Source organism: Gorilla gorilla, chromosome 5 (assembly GCF_029281585.2).
Source record: "Gorilla gorilla gorilla isolate KB3781 chromosome 5, NHGRI_mGorGor1-v2.1_pri, whole genome shotgun sequence".
Classification (NCBI taxonomy): domain Eukaryota; kingdom Metazoa; phylum Chordata; class Mammalia; order Primates; family Hominidae; genus Gorilla; species Gorilla gorilla.
In genome coordinates, this window is record NC_073229.2 from 124,925,784 (window position 1) to 124,940,232 (window position 14,449).

A 14,449-nucleotide genomic window follows, 5' to 3' on the forward strand; every position below is an offset into this window, starting at 1 on the left:
TAAAATGCAGCAGTAGTAGTAGGAACAAAAGCCATAGACTACACTTACACAGAGTTTGCACTGCAACATGTGCAGGTGTAGAATATATGATATTATTTTGTTTAATCCTCAAAACAATTCTATGGTGTAGGTACTCTTATTACTTCCCTTTAATCAAAAAGAAACTAAGACACAGAGCGGTTAAATAATTTTTACCTAAAATTTTCCTACATAAAAGTCTTAGATGAAAACTAAAAGGTCTAAAAGTAAGCCAAACACTGGTTGGGATTACTGGCAGAAACTTGGAATGGCTATATTAATGTCAGAAAAAATAAATTTTGAAGCCAAAAATATTACCAGCAAAACAGAAAGCCATTTCATAATGACAAAGAGGTAAATTAATCAACACGATATAATACTCCTAAACATTTGTATACCTAATAACAGATCTTCAAAACACATGAAGTAAAAACTGAAGACATGCAAAGGAAAATAGGCAAATCCACAATTATAATCAAAGATTTCAATACCACTCTTCAAAATCCGTAGAACAAGGAGGCATGAAAATCAGCAAGGCTACCATAGACTTGAATGGCACTATAAACCAACTTGACTTGATTGACACTTATTCATCTAATAATAGTAGAACACACATTCTCTTCCACTGCTCTTGAAACATTTAAGTTATACTATTTCTCGGTCAAAAAACAAGTCTTAATAAATTAAAAAGGAAAACAGTCATACAAAGCATATTCTCTGACTGCAATGGAATTATATCAGGTACCCTTATTAGAAAGATACTTGGAAAATATCTAAATATTTGAAATGAAATAGCACACCTCCTTAAATAGCACACTTTCTACCACTGATGAAAGAAGAAATCAAAACAGAAAGTAGTTAAGTATTCTTAACTGAAGGGAAATAAAAATTTATTATGTCAAAATTTGCAGAGACTGCTAAACCAATACCTAGGGGAAATTTTGTAGCACTAACTACTATATTGAAAAAGAAGATACCACATGATCTCACTCATATGTGGAATCTGAAAATGTTCATCTCATCAAAGTAGAGAGTATAATAGTGGTTACCAGAAGCTACAGAGGACAGGGGGAAGAAAAGCATGGGGAAAGGTTGGTCAATGAATTCAAAGTTATAGTTAGACAGGAAGATTAAGTTCTGGTGTCTTATTACACAGAAGACTATAACAAATAATAATATATATTTCAAGATAGCTAGAAGAAAAGATTTTGAATGTTATTATCACAAAGAAATAATACATATTTAAAGTGACAGATATGCTAATTACCCTGATTTGATCATTGTGCAGTATATACATGCATTAACATATCACATCATACCATTATTTATTATTTGTCAATTACAAATAAAACTTTTAAAAATAATCAATTAAAAAAGAAAAAAACAAAGGTTTCAAAAGAACAACTTTATCCTCCAAAATGAAAAATTAGAAAAAGAAAATCAAAACGAAAGCAGAATAAAGGAAATAATTATAAAGATCAACGAAACAAAAAACAGAAAAGGGTGATTCTTTGAAATTAATAAAATTGATTAACCTCTGGGCAGACTGATCAGGAAAAATAAGAGAAGACACCAATTATCAGTATCAAGAGTGAGAAAAGTGGCATCACTAGAGATAATATAGATATTAAAAGAATAGTAAGAAAATATAATGAACAACTATATGCCAGTAAATCTGACAACTCAGATGAAATGGACAACTTTCTTAAAAAACACAAATTGCCAAAGCTCACTCAAAAACAAATACACAACTTAACCCAATATCTAGTACAGAAATTAAGAATGAGGTTAAAATTATTTCCACAAAAAAACCTCCAGGGCCAGAAAGATTCTTGAATGAACTCCACCTAAAATTTAAGATGGAAATAATATCAATTTTACATGGAGTTTTAAACTATTTCAAAAAAAATGTAAAAAAAGGAATACTCCAAATCATTCTATGAAGCTAGCACTGCCCCAATATAAAAGCCAAACAAAATAAAATCACAGACTAATACTCCTCAAAGCATAAATTTAAAAATTATAAACGACATAATACATCACAGAAAAACTACATGATCATCTTAATAAATGCAGAAAAAGCATTTGACAAAATCGAACATCCATTTATTATTTTTTTTGGTCTTAATCTTAGCAAACTAGAAGTAGAGGAGAATCCCTCAACCTGACAGAAGGCAGCTACAAAAGCGTTACAGGTGTTCCTATCATATTAACAGGGTAAGACTGAATGCTTTCCTCTAAAACCAGAAATAGGAAGGGTATTACACTCACTCACCAATTAACATTGTATTGAAGGCTCTATCCACTTAACATTGTACTGGAGTGCAATCGGAAAAGGGGAAAAAGAAAAAAAAAAAGAAATAAAGTCATTAATATAAAAAAGGAAGAAAAAAATACCTGTATTTAGAGATGACCTGATTATCTATGTAAAAAATCGGATGGAATCTACAAAAGAGCTCCTAAAGCTAATGTGTGAATTCAGGAAGGCTGCAGGATGCAAGATCAACAACTAAAAAATTACATTTCTATATACCAGCAATGAAATATCTGAAAGCAATTTTTTTAATCAGTAAAAATAGCACTCTGTTATGAATTTCTTTTTTTTTTTTTTTTTTTTTTTGAGACGGAGTCTTGCTTTGTCGCCCAGGCTGGAGTGCAGTGGCGCGATCTCGGCTCACTGCAAGTTCCACCTCCCGGGTTCACGCCATTCTCCTGCCTCAGCCTCCCGAGTAGCTGGGACTACAGGCGCCCACTACCACGCCCGGCTAATTTTTTGTATTTTTAGTAGAGACGGGGTTTCACCATGTTAGCCAGGATGGTCTCGATCTCCTGACCTCGTGATCCGCCCGCCTCGGCCTCCCAAAGTGCTGGGATTACAGGCGTGAGCCACCGCGCCCGGCCCTGTTATGAATTTCTTAAGGATAAATATGAAAAGAGATGGGAAAGACCTGTACACTGAAAAATATTCTGTTTTGCTAAATGAAAGATAAAATTCTTAAGATGTCTTTTTTTTTCCCCCCCAAACTCATCTACAGATTCAATGCAATTCCAATCAAAATCCCACCAGGGTTTCCTATGGAAATTGACAAGCTGACTTTGAAATTCATATGGAAACACACATGACCTAGAAGGAACAAAACAACTTTGAAAAAGAATAACAATGTTAGAGAGCTAAAACTACCTGATGTCAAAAATTATTAAAACACTAGAGAAATCAAAACAGCAAGGTATTTACATAAATACAAACAAATCAAGGAACTGAATAGAAAATCCAGAAATAAATCCACACATATTTGGACAACTGATTTTTGACAAGGGCTGAAAGGCAATGTAGATGACAAAGGTCAGCATTTTCAATAAATGATGCTAGAACAAATGGATATACACATGTTTAAAAAATGACTTGAAACCATACCTTGTGTCACATACAAAAATTAACTCAAAATAAATCACTACCTGAATGTAAAGCCTGACAGTATAAAACATGTAGAAGAAAACATGGAAGAAATTCTTTGTGGATGTGAGTTATGCCAAGATTTCTTAAATAAAATAAAATCTATAAACAAATCAGTAAATTTGACTTAAGCAAAATGGAAAACCTACTATCTTTAAGATACTGTTAAGAAAATAAAAAGATAAACCATAGAATGGGAGAAAAATCTTTGCAATACATATATCAGATAAAGTGCTTATACATAGAATATATAAAAAAACTCAACACAACAGTAAAGAAAACAAGCAATTTAATTTTAAGAGTATGTAAAGATTTGAAGAATCATTTCACCAAAGAAAATATATAGATGTCGAATAAGCACAAATAAAAATGCTCAACATCATTAGTCATTAGGGAAATAAAAATTAAAATCACAATTATGCACCTGTTAAAATGGCTAACATTTAAAAAATTGGCAAAATGTTTAATAATTTAATTTTTTTAATTGCAAGTATTGTTGAGGATGTAGAGAAAAAAGAATTCACACATACTGATAGCAGATAAACTACATGTACAATCACTTTAATAAAACAATGTGCAAGTTGTTTTTTTTTTTTTTGAGATGGAGTCTCTCGCTCTATCCCCCAGGCTGAGTTGCAGAGGCATGATCTCGGCTCATTGCAAGCTCTGCCTCCCAGGTTCACGCCATTCTCCTGCCTCAGCCTCCCGAGTAGCTGGGACTACAGGCGCCAGCCACCAGGCATGGCTAATTTTTTTTTGTATTTTTAGTAGGGATAGGGTTTCACCATGTTAGCCAGGATGGTCTAGATTTACTGACCTCGTGATCCACCCGCCTCAGCCTCCCAAAGTGCTGGGATTACAGGCATGAGCCACCGCACCTAGCCCAATCTAGCAAGTTTTTAAAAGTTAAACAAACATACACCTAAACTGAATGTACAATCACTTTAATAAAACAATCTAGCAAGTTTTTAAAAGTTAAACAACATACACCTAACATACCCCTTTGAGGCTCTACCCAAGAGAAAAAGAAGTATATGTACATACAAAAACATGTATATGAATGCTCATAGCAGCTTTACCTGTAATAGCCTAAAACAGGAAAACCACTCAAATGTCCATCAACAGATAAATGGACAAACAAAATGTTATATATTGATACAATAGAATACTACACAGCATTAAAAAAGAATTAATTATTGAGACATGTAACAACATAGATGAGTTAGACAACATAGACTTATCTATTATACATTTGCTTATGCTTTCATTTGGACAAAAGATATACTCAGAAGAGATCACAGTAGTATCTCTTAGGCCTAGAAGCTCTTAGGCAGGCCAATTAAACACCTGAGAGTACCACTGATACTTTCTTCACCAATTTCTCCTGATCACTTAGCCTCGGAAGGACAGTACAGAACATTTTTCAGGATACTGGGCTTACAGTCAGAGACCCAAGTTAAAATACTGGCTTTGCCACTACTTGCAATATAACTTTTAAGAAACCTAAGATCTCTAAATTCTATTTTCTCATCTGCAAGGTAATACTGCAAGTATGACCTGCAGGTAACTTAAGATCTCTAAATTCAATTTCCTCATCTGCAAGGTAATATTGCAAGGTAAAGGTGTTATCTTCATAACACAAGGAAGTTACAAAAATTAATTTTAAAATAGCTAATAATTATGGAGTGCTTACTATGGGCTAAGCACAGGAGTCCTTTACATAAAATATCCTAATTATTTCTATAGCCATACCAGAACATTTTATAGATGAGGAAACTGAAACTTGAGAAAGCTTGTTTAAGTTCACACAGCTATAAATGGTAGAGCTAGTATTTGAAGTCATATAATATAACTTCAAAAGCAGAGTCTTTAATTAGATAATATTTATAAATCATATACTATAAACCATACACAGAGATGGTACTTGTTAAATATGTTGAAATAAATTAATGGTAGCTATTATTATTACTATCATATATCATTTCATTTTTATACGAGGTTTCCTAAAATAGTGCTATGAATGAATGCAGCTATTTCCAGTTTTTATAGACTTACGACAAGAAACAGAGTATACTATTCCTAAACTACAAATCTGATCATGTCACATTCCAGCTTACAAAATGTTCCAAGACTTCTCATTGACTCTTCATTACCATTCAAGTTTAAGCTCAAAAGCAATTTCTGGTTCTCTCCAATTCCCTAAACAATTGTTATCTTTACTTCTTTGTGCTTCACCATATTTTAGAAGATTTAAGGAACTACCATAGCTTCTCTCAACAACTAGACACTCAGACAACCCTCTTTATGTATTATTATTATGACCCTTAACCACAAATATTGAAATGAGTCTTTTATGTGTATTTCTGACCCATTAGATTGAAACTAAGGATTCTGTTTTTTATTACTCTTTGTATTACTCCAGTACCTAATCAATTGCCAGGAACATAATAGGCTACTAAATAAATGTTTATTGAATGATTTTATGCTGGCTACTTGGAAAAAGAACTATAATTAAATGAGGGGAAAAGTTTAAAGATAGATATACACTGCATACATAATGTCCTCCAAAGAAATACTAAATTGAATCTAGCCAAAATATGCAGCATTTTAGCAAAAGCCCTATATTCAACTTTCAGTAAAAAACCTATTTCTTTGTTTTTGAAGGTTATAGTTCAAGAAATAAATAAATTATCAGAAGAATATACTAACAAACAAAACCTATTACATATATAGAGGTTTATAACATTCTAATCGATTCAACATTCATTTACTGATTGTTATTATACTAAGGAGTTCTGTCAATACAAATATTTGTTTTCATAACAAAAGTCAAACAATGTTTAAAATGATCCTTAAAACTGACTAGTTTCTGGGTTTTGCTGATGATTTCTGAGATAGCGTCTTGCTCTGTTGCCCAGGCTGAAGCGCAGTGGAGCAATCATAGCTCACTGCAACCTCAAACTTCTGGGGACAAGCAATCCTCCTGCCTCAACCTTCTGAGTACATGTCACGTGCATGTACTCAGACATGTGCATGTACATGACACGTGCATGTCACCACACCTGACTAACTTTTTTTTTTTCTTTTTTTTTTTTTGGAGACGCACTCTCACTCTGTCGCCTAGTCTGGAGTGCAATGGCACTATCTTGGCTCACGACAACCTCCGCCTCCCAGGTTCAAGCAATTCTCCTGCCTCAGGCTCCTGAGTAGCTGATACTACAGGCGCCCACCACCACGCCTGGCTAATTCTTTGTATTTTTAGTAGAGACAGGGTTTCAGCATGTTAGCCAGGATGGTCTCGATTTTCTGACCTCGTGATCCGCCCAGCTTGGCCTCCCAGAGTGCTGGGATTACAGGCGTGAGCCACTGCACCCGGCCCTAACTTTCTTATTTTTAGTAGAGACAAGGTCTTTCTGGTCTTGCTCAGACTGGTCTTTGAACTCCTGGGCTCAAGTTATCCTCCCACCTCAGCTTCCCAAAGCACTGAGATAACAGTTGTGAGCTACCACACCTGGCCCCAGTTTGTCGTTTAAAGGAAGAAAAAGGCATGTTTAAAATTAGATTACATCATTTAGGTTTCTATAAGGATATGAACTATATGCTGAGGTATGTGAGGGAGAGACAGTCACTAAGCATGCCATACTAGGTACAAGAAACAGGATATTAGAAAAACACTTAGGGCTGGTGAAAAGGAGTAGCAAAGATGATGAAGATGGAAAAGTAGGCCAAGAGCAGACTACAAAAAGTCACATATGCCACACTGAAGGAGCTGACCTTTTCTTCACTCATTTACCAAGTTACTAAATAAGCATCAAATTACTGAATGAAATAGCCAGGGACTTTTTCAGCCACTAGGGATGTAACTGTGAGCAAAAGCGACACGGTTACTATTCAAGGTCTCTTTTAAGCAAGGAAAAAGCATGTTATAGTTCTATTTGGAATATAATAAAAAAAGTTTAAAACCATAGAAATAATAAATTTATCTTCTGACTATAAGAAGGCTTAGATTTAAATTATGAAAGAAAAATTCAATATAAAGAAAAGAAATTATAAAGACTCCTCTGGAAACATCTCTAAAAGATATTTTAGAGACTATATGAAGAAATTATCAGAGGGAACTGAGGCCTAGAGAAGTTAAATAACTTACCCAAGTTTACACTGCTAATAAATTGTGGCCGAGACGGCACCTAAGCTCAGTTTGTCCTAGCTCAAATACAAATTACCACCAAATTTACTGTTTAAAATATGATGATTTATCTTGTTCGGTAAGTATCCTCTACATTTATTTCAAAATAAACATCTCAAAAAAATCCTTATAATATTATTGTATATATATACATCACTATCAACAGAACATGCTGAATAGAAACAGCAAGTTAAAAAAGAAAAACCCTCCAAAACTTCCTAACATATTTAAAACAGCCCATGTTTTATACCACTCCCTATAAAGTTTCTTTTTATTTCTCATTTCAAATTAAGGAAAATGAACGAAATAATTTTCACCAATAAACTTGTTGGTAAAAATAAAAGGAATGTGCTCAGACAGCAATTGTGACAGCAGTTAAAAAAAAAATCACTAGAGGGCTCAGTATACTTGATATTGTGAATTGTGTTTGTAAGCTATTGGAACATGAAATAATTAACATCATTATGCATAGATTTCTTATATTTGAATAATATTCAAATTATATTAACAAATGCTTTAAGTTAAGAAAACAAATGATTAAAGAAGAAGAATAATGTGGGTTATATCAAAACTCTATTTTACTCAACTTTAGAACTACATGCTAATAATATTTATTGTTTTATTTATATTTCCTGCACACACAATACCTAATTAAATGCAGCTAATAATCTTTGCTTCCAAATATTTGACATTCTTCTAACTTAAAACATTTCATATTGATTTTATACATTAATGAATACATAAAGTTAAACTGAAATTATTTCTTAACAAATCAGCATTCCCTTTTAAACAGAAAACTGAGAGTCTCATGATCATTTATCGTAAGTGCTTTATGTTTAATCCAGATAGTCATTCTAAGTATATACCATTTTCCCTTTTAACTGGTTCTAACTACTAAGCATTTTCAAAACATATCACAATTAGCAGACCAGAAACATTTTATGTGTTACAAGCTTCATTCTACATCCACTTTATACATATTTGGGACTCACCAGACTACTGATCTTACATACATACACCAGACTACTGATCTTACATATACTTATCTTACATATTTGGGACTCACTAGACTACTGAAATAAGATGACTTATTTATGAAATTCCATAGAAAGTGTATGTTTTGGATATCCATTTATTAAATACTGGTAATATAGGCTACTTGTGAGTGTGCACTCCATTTTTAAAAGTAAACTGGATGATAGTATTTAGCTGGAAGAACAAAAACATACAGTAAACATACCTCATTTTTTATAATAATCATATATATTTATTTTGTCAGTTAATTAGAAAGCATTAACTAGGTATCTAGGATGAACCCAAGAACATGCTGTCCCTCCCAAACTAGTGTAAATATCATAAGCTTAAGTTTAAGATATTCAAACCATAGACATTAAAATTTCAGCATATATTTATGATAAATCATATAGATACCAAGGACATACATTACATAATTTTCACAGTTTTTCTTTGGCTCCCTATAAGATGTGGCTTAGGCTCAAAATTTCAGAATTAGTGATGACAGCCACTCCACACACTCTGTCCAAGTATTATATTCTGGAATCTCACCACTCTAATATTCCTCACAAACCTGGCTCCATGCCATAATCTACGTCAGTCACGAGATTAAAAATCAAACAATTTACATGAATACCTTATTTAACATACTTGAGTATTCATTACATGATCAGATGATTTTCTTTTAGATAACTGGATAAATTTTTTCATTTAAAGGGCTTCAAGTACTGACTACTTTACATGTGTGTGTATGTGTGAGTGTATAAAACTATTTTTGATAATTACTCTAAAATAGATGACTTTGGGCTTTCCTAACAGGATACGTTTTAAAAAAAACTCTGATCTTTCATTTATAGGTGGAATCATTCATTTATTTGGCAAATAGTTCTTGAATATCTCCTCTATGTGGCTTAAACTGTTCAAACACTCAATAAGGTAGACAAAGTCTCTGCTGTCATGTAGCTTACATTCTAATTAGGGTGGAAGACAAAAAAATCAACATGTTTACTAATTTAAAAATTGTTTCAAATGCTCCTATGAATACATTTTAATAGATGGTGTAATGGGGAGTGAGACTTAACAGTTACCTTAAATTAGGTTTGTAGAAAGGTGCCTCAAGAGAGGTGATCTGAGTTGAGAATAAAATGACAAGAACCAGGCCACGAAAAAATTTGAAACCTCAGTACATTCTAGGCAAAATGAAGATCTAGAAGCAGACCACTGAATCAGGACTAAGTTGAAATGTTTAAGGAACTGTACAGAGATTAGAGTGGCTGAGTAAGTGGTCACACATAAGATGGGAAAGAAAGACAGGAATTGTAGGTAGGTCATAGCAAAGACCTTGGATTTTTGTTCTCAACACAATTAAAATCTCTGCAGGATTTTAAGTAGAAGAATAATATAATATGATTTGTAATTTTTAAAGCTGTCTCTGGCTACCATGTGGAAAAAAGACTGAGAAATAGCATAAAACTATGGCAGTAATACAAGTGAAAGGTGATGCTGGTTTATACTGGAGTGTCAGCAGAGGAAATGGAGAGAAGTAGCAGAACCCAGGCTATCTCTTCGAGGTACAGCCAATGGATCTGATGATGACTTAAATGTAAGATGGTGGAAAAAAAAAAAAAGAGAGATAAATCAAAGATGACGTTTTTCTTGAGTGAAAAATAGTTTTTAGGATATGAGGAAGATTAAGATGACAGACTGAGAGAGAAAAATAAACACTCCATTTGAAGTACCTATTATACATCTAAGTAGAGATTTCAAACAGGCAATTACATCAGAATTTGAAAGTCATGGAAAGGTCAAGGATTTTTAAAAATTCATTTTCAGAAAGGTAGTGATTCTTCCAAAATTATATAGTAGCAGCAGACTCAAATTTCAAAAGTTTGCATTCTAGTAATCTTTCAAAATTCTGTCTAAAATAAGAAGTTAATGGACACTAGGTAATGGTTTAGTGGATTCTTCGAGGAATAAAGTATATAAGGTTTTATATAATAACACTACACCTCTATTTTAGTTGTTAGAAATCTTCTTTTTGTCAATTAGGGTTTATCAACTGTATTTGTGGTCAATGGAATTTTGTAATATACTACTTACACTAGATAAGCATTGTTATAAGTAACTAGTCACAAGATTAAACTTCAATCATCTTAATAAAAATACTTTTGATGGTTAACATAACTTAATAAACAAATTTTATTATTGAAAGGCTACGTGACATACAACAATGCAGATTTTTTAATATTTAAAATCTAATCATGCAACAGCCTCTAAAAATTGAATAACTTGGTGTTCCAAATGTAATCAAAGTCTTGCTTAGGAAGAGTAAACCATATCCAATATAATATCATAGATCTCACATATTTGAGAAACGTTTGGCTATTCAATAAATATGAAATTGAACTAAAAGTTAAGTTTAATATATTCTGATTATTTTACTTCAACAATTCATATGATTACTTGGGCAAAAGAATCATACACATTTTACCACATTAACATAAATATACAATTAGTAATTATGTAGATAAAAATCTTTAAGGTAATTTTAAAAGATCAACATAAAAGATGAAGATTGCAAGATATACAGCTATGATAAGCTTTCAGCTTTCCTAATTACCAAGTGATTTCTCAAATTAGAGGAACAGTTAAGTAAATTATGATATACCTATTCAATGAAATAGTATGCATTCATTAAAACAGTAATCAAGGAAAATATGAAGCAACATGAAAAAATCCTATATACATTAAGTGAAAAAAATACAAAATTATATTTTATTTTATTTTTTGAGATGGAGTCTCGCTATGTTGCTGAAGTTGGTCTCAAACTCCTAGGCTCATGTGATCCTCCCGCCTCAGCCTCCCAAGTTGCTGGGATTCCCCTCATGTGCCAGCATGCCTGGCTCCAAAATTATATTTATACTGTGCTTACAACCATATTTTAAAAGACCACATTAAAAAACTGGAAGAAAATACTGCTGGCTGGCTCCACTCCTCCATTGTTATCATGGAGTCCCCTTTTCATCTCTCTGAGGATAAACCTAATTTATAGGTGAAAAAGCTTTCAGATAACAGAAACTGATTCATATTTTACATGAGTGAGCCACCTTTTGCCCTAAAATTCTCATCCTTTTTAAGTTTCAGGGGATCTCTCAGTAATAGATTCAGATAAACAAGTGTAGAAAGCTCAGGACTTTAATTTAGGCCTTAGAGACCTTGGGACAGGTAGGTTTATGGATATGTTAATTTCAGGTAAACTATGTTAACATACTAGGGCAAGTATCTTTATCTGACCAGTTTGTTTCCATAGAAAAATGCATTTGAGTTGTAAATAAACAACTTAGAAATCAAGGCTTAGACCATAATCTTTCATACTCTACTAAGAACAATAGAAGACAAAATATCAGCTACCCTAATCATAGAGAAATCTTAAAGGTGAGGACTACATATTAAGAAACAAACAAATTAATCCTAGAAGTTGAAAATAAACAACTGAAAAATATTTAAAAACATTTTAAACATTCCCAGTCTAAGTCATCACTGTCCAATGGAAGTATATTAAAAGTCATATAATATATACTTACATCTTCTAGCAGGAACATTAAAAACACACAAAAACATGTGAAATTAATTTTATAATGTATTTTATTTAACTCAATGTATCTAAAATATCATCTTAATATGAAATTGTAAAATTAGTGTATGTTACACTTAAAGCACATTGCAATCTAGACTAGCCATATTTTAATTGCTAAACACCCAGATGTGGTTAATGGCTACTATATCAAACAGTGCAGCTCTGGAGAGTGCCCAGCTAACTTATACAATGCTCATAAATTGATAAATAAACTGTCCTAACACAGCAGATTACATTCAGGGAAAATCTCTTAGGGCAACATTCAAAAATCCTTAATGTGGTCAAAAAGACCCTGCCATAATATGAAGTTCATGAAATTCAGATAAAATATATTGCCAGGTACAGTGACTCACGCCAGCAATCTCACAACTTGGGAGGCTAAAATGGAAGGATTGCTTGGGGCCAGGAGTTTGAGGCTGCAGTGAGCCATGATCATGCCACCACACTCTGGCCTGGGTGACAAGGCAAGGTCCTGACTTAAAAAGAAAATAAAAACTACATATTAAGGAGTCTTTAGGAAAGAGAAGGGACATTAGTCTTTCTCTTGATGTCTTATTCTCTATAGTTATCCTTGGTAAGCATAAAAACAAGGAAACAAGTAACCATTTGTTGAATGTGTTAAACAATGGAATTAATGTTCTTTTCCAAAATTGACTCAGTCACTCATACTTATTTCTATATTCCAATCCAAGGTATAAAACAGTGAGGCTGAAATGTCAACCACATATTACATTAGTGTCCCAACCTAAGCCTCATTACTCATCTTTATTAAAGGTTGACAAATACTTTACAAATACATCACCTGATCAAATGAAATCACTTGTATTCCCTAAAGTGCTAAACAAGAAATATAAGAAGTATTTTTCCTTTAAAATATGACTACTATGAGGCAGAAATTATGATTTTCAACTTCATCTCTCTAATTCCTAGCACAGTAAATGGTGTAAAGCAAATACTCAGTGATGTTGTTTTTTTCCTCTGTGCTTGCTTCAGCTGAGTCATTTTGATTAAATCGTAATTATCAACTATGAACTGCATTGTTGATGAATGTTTATAAATCAACTAAGAGTTAAGATGCTCCATGTTAAGAATAAATTGTTCTACTCACATTATTTATTAAGTTCCACAAGTGTTTTTTATCATATATTATAAATATTAGTCAAATAATTTTTTTCTATAGTTATTCACTGCAGTTGCCGCCAGTAAAACACCAAGTTAGCTTGGATTGCAACTGCTCGTGGTACACTTGTTTTTTTGTTTCGTTTTGTTTTGTTTCTAAAACAGAGTCTTGCTCCGTTGCCCAGGCTGGAATGCAGTGGTGCGATCTTGGCACACTGCACCCTCCGCCTCCCGGGTTCAAGCGATTCTCCTGCCTCAGCCTCCTGAGTAGCTGGGACTACAGGTGCGTGCCACCACGCCTGGCTAATTTTTTTTTTTTTTTTTTTTTAGTAGAGACATGGTTTCACCATGTTAGCCAGGAAGGTCTCAATCTCCTGACCTTGTGATCCGCCTGCCTCGGCCTCCCAAAGGGCTGGGATTACTGGTGTGAGCCACCACGCCCGGCCGGTACATTAGTTCTTAAAACCAAAAAAGGTAGTTTCAAAACATACTTTTAATATATTTTTTAATCTTCCTGACACTAAGCACTAAAAACTCTAAACATAACCAGACATTTAGCATATCATGGAATTTCCCACATTAAGAATACATACAAATTATGTATTACATAAGAAATATGTAACATTCTATCTTTTCTACTTATCCCTAAGAAACTGATTGACTGTTTATACCCAATCCCAATTTACATATCTATATTTTTATATATTTATATCTCTCTCTATATATTATACCAACATATGCTATTATTTTAAAATATCATCCTTCTAGGTCCAGAGGTAACAAAATATTATTTCTAAGAGACTTTATAAAAATTACTAAAACCCATGCTTATTTGACCTGCAAAAGAATTATAGGGAATTCTTGGGAGACTGTATAGTCCAAGTAGGGTTCCTCCTCTACTATACATAACAGAGTTGGTCAACTAAACTCTAGATCAGTGTATTTCACAAAGAAGGTTATGCCTTACTAGTGAGTTATGAAATTAATTTAGTGGATTGTTATCGGTGCTTTTAAAGAATAG

General features: G+C 33.0%; 1 protein-coding gene across 2 annotated transcripts in view; it reads right to left on the reverse strand.

The window, feature by feature from the left end:
* ASCC3 (activating signal cointegrator 1 complex subunit 3) overlaps window positions 1-14,449 on the reverse strand; it is a 382,658-nt gene that overhangs the window by 268,877 nt on the left and 99,332 nt on the right. The window lies entirely within an intron of this gene.